Source organism: Pygoscelis adeliae, unplaced genomic scaffold (genome assembly GCF_000699105.1).
Source record: "Pygoscelis adeliae isolate BGI_AS28 unplaced genomic scaffold, ASM69910v1 Scaffold495, whole genome shotgun sequence".
In the NCBI taxonomy this organism is placed as follows: Eukaryota; Metazoa; Chordata; class Aves; order Sphenisciformes; family Spheniscidae; genus Pygoscelis; species Pygoscelis adeliae.
Genome location: NW_008824719.1, coordinates 278,176 through 281,557, shown reverse-complemented (window position 1 = coordinate 281,557; position 3,382 = coordinate 278,176).

Below are 3,382 nucleotides of genomic sequence, written 5' to 3'. Positions count from 1 at the left end.
GGAAGTGGTTGAGTCACCATCCCTGGAAGTATTTAAAAGACGTGTAGATGAGGCGCTTAGGGACATGGTTTAGTGGGCATGGGGGTGTGGGGTTGATGGTTGGACTCGATGATCTTAGAGGTCTCTTCCAACCTTAATGATTCTATGATTCTATGATTCTATGTTCTCACTGCTTTCGGGTAGCAGGTGCTGATGGGGGAGGCGGACATGTCACCTTGCTGAAGCAATTCGGTTTTGATTTGGTCCAGTTCAGTGTTTGATTTTGCATTTCAGTGTTTATTTGTTAGTGAAGCTGTTGGTGTGTCCATTTCTGTACAATAAGCACAATAAAAATGAGATATTTTGATACAAAAAGCATGAATATTTCCATGTGTATTCACAGAGATTACAAAATAATCACTTTGGCAATATCAGAATATAAACTAGGAGGAAAACTAGGAGAAATATAAAAAATAGAGAACCTTTTTAAATGTTGAAAACAAATTTTAGAATGATTAAAAAAGTCATAATATTTTTACACAGTTTCTCAACTTCTTTTTGTTTAGCTAGTAATGCAATGCTAGCTTTAAAATCAAGAGTAAAGAAATTTAAGTTAACATCCATTTCTGCTACCTACTGCAGAAGCTATAGTTTTTTAAGGAAAGTACATCCAATCTTTGAATAAAAAATCTGAGGTCATGCCCTGTAAGAAGTAGTCAGTGTATGTATGATGACAAGTAAGAATGTAAATATTTCTTTGAGAAATGTCTGATACAATAACAAAATTCTAATTACAAAAGTGTCCACAACAGGTCAAAATTATGGTAAATATGGAGCTGGGCTATGGATGAAACCTGTACGTGCAATAGATAATTCAAGAAATAATTAAACTTTAAGCACATGAGCAGTTTGTTGAAGTCAATTTGACTGTTGATTTGCTTGCAACAGCATGTAGGCAAACACTTGCAGGTCCTGAACTGTTAAAACACTTGTTCACATTCAGAAAATCTTTGGTGAGCATAAATAGGGCTTATGACAAAGAAAGCAAGCGTTGGAGAGGGCACCGAGGGTAGCACAGACAATTCCCAGGTTGACCCCATTTGTGACAGAAACTAACTTGAAATAGAATGTAGTAAATTCCAATAAACAGTACTACAAATTTTAGTGAAGCGCTGCTTTTTACTCTGTTTAAAGAGTATTAACAAGCTGGAACTTGCTTTTCAGCTTCAGAAGTATTCTAGGAGAAATAACCCTCATCCCTCCAAAATTACATTCCTAAGAAAGGCTTCCTAAAATAAATGGAAGTAAAGCAAACATATGGTGGTGTTGGACTGTGGTAGCAAGTAATTTGTACAGCAAACAGGTCTCTTTTACATACACTAAATAAGCAAACCATTGTCAGGGGATGAAAATACACTTTAAAGAAAAGAAGCAGCACTTTAAAAGGGTTTTCTTTGTCTCTTGACAGAAGGTTACTGTGAAAATCCAGATCCCTGTCTCGGCTGCATCAGATTCATGGTTCCTGAAGATCGGTAATGATGCTGGAATTGTTTGGCTGCAGCTGAGATGTACAGTAGGTTCCCCTGGATGAGCTGTTCTTCTGGAAGAGTGTCCATTTTAGTGTGGTACATTTGCCGTGATAAAATCCCACACTCCTTCCCTTCCTTTGAAGAATAATGACACTCTCATCTGAGAGAATAAGAGACCTTTTTCTTTCTCTTTTGTTCTGTTTTGTCAGTATCAGCTCTGAAGAGGTGACAGACAAACAGCCAGTCTCTTGAAGATGGACCTGCTTTATTGTGTAAATTTCTGGCCTGATAATTTACACATGATATTGCCTGGCTGAAAAGTACCAGGGTCTTCTCTAGGTGCTTTTATGCCCTGGGAGTTGTTTGTTTGTTTGGTTTTGGTTTTTTTTTTTGAAAAACCAATAAAAATGTTAATTCCAAAAGAAGGAAATCTCATGGTCATGAGATTTCACTGCACACATTGACTGACCCATGGGGGAGGAGGGGAGCACAGCTCAGCTTTCATGATGCCAGCTATTTCCCACTCTATATACATTTATCATCATCAGGCGTAACTGTTCGATTGCAAAATCAATCCGTGTTGTGTACCTGGATCTCCCAGCTCCAATTCTGTCCATCCCTGTGGAAAAAGTAAAGCTTGGTTATAAGAAAAGAGTTTACAGCGGTTTTAAGTTGCAGAATTTATTCAGTGTTTGAAGAACCAATTCTTCAAATGCAGAAGAATTGCCCATATCTTCTTTTGCACACTTCTTCAATGAAATAGGACCATCTCTAGAGAAATGAAGCCTGCAGACCAAATGAGCTATAGAAAGAAGAGGAATGACTTGCAGACCACAGAGGTAATCTCTGGGGTCTAAGGAAGCTTATGGCATACGCGACACAGGGCGGCGCACATGTCCTCCACCCGTGCTTGCTGCTGCCCTTCGGGGATTGCGCCTGCACTGCATTTCTGCCTACAGACTCAGCAGTGTGAATTCATCCTAGTTTCTAGATGTAGCGAAAAAAAATCTCCAGCCCTCCAAGGACAATTGGTCCTTTCTCAGTGGTACGTTTCTCCTGGGACTGAAGGAACAATCCTCCCCCAAGAAACTGCTGTGGGGAGTAATAGTAGGTGGCAGAGAGAGCATACATATGCAAGGAAGGATAGGCTGGATTCACACACAGCTATCCACACTGCATTACCATAACAGAAGTCACCAGCTTGCATGCTGCTAGCATGAATTTAGGATCTTTCTTCTTCATAGGCTAAATCCAATCATGGAAGAAAACGACTAGCACGTCCAGAGTGCCTGTAATGCCTGTTCATGACAGTCTTCCAAGATCTTTCAAAGAACTTCACAAAGATAAATCTCATTTGGAGTGATCCCTGGAGAGGGAAACAGGATGTGGGAAACATCATGTCCTCTTGGTTGGATGCACTACAGACCTGTCAGTCGAAAGGAAGATTTGGAAGCACAGAGAGGATACAGAGAAGGAAAATTGCAAAGAGAGCAGCACCGTGGGTCATCACAATCGAGGTGATGCCTGGAAGCCCAGCAAGCTGCGGTTCTACCTGCTGTTTTTGGTTCTGAGACCACTGATGTGCATAGGTGCAAAGTGGCATTCCTAGTGAACACATCAGTGTTTGGCAGGTAAGGAGGTGATGACAGAGTTGCCTGTCAGGATCAGTCCTGCTCTGGAGGTACTTTTCACATAATTGTTACTTACTGCTCCCGGTCAGCAGTGGGAAGCAGCTCATTGCCAGGTGGAAGTGCTCTCTGCCTGGCAATGACCAGGTCATGAAGGCCCAATGTTTGGAGAGCCTGGAATCTGAGCAGTAAGGAAAAGTGGGGTTGGGAAGCCCTGGAAACCTCTTTAGGCATCATGCACTCATT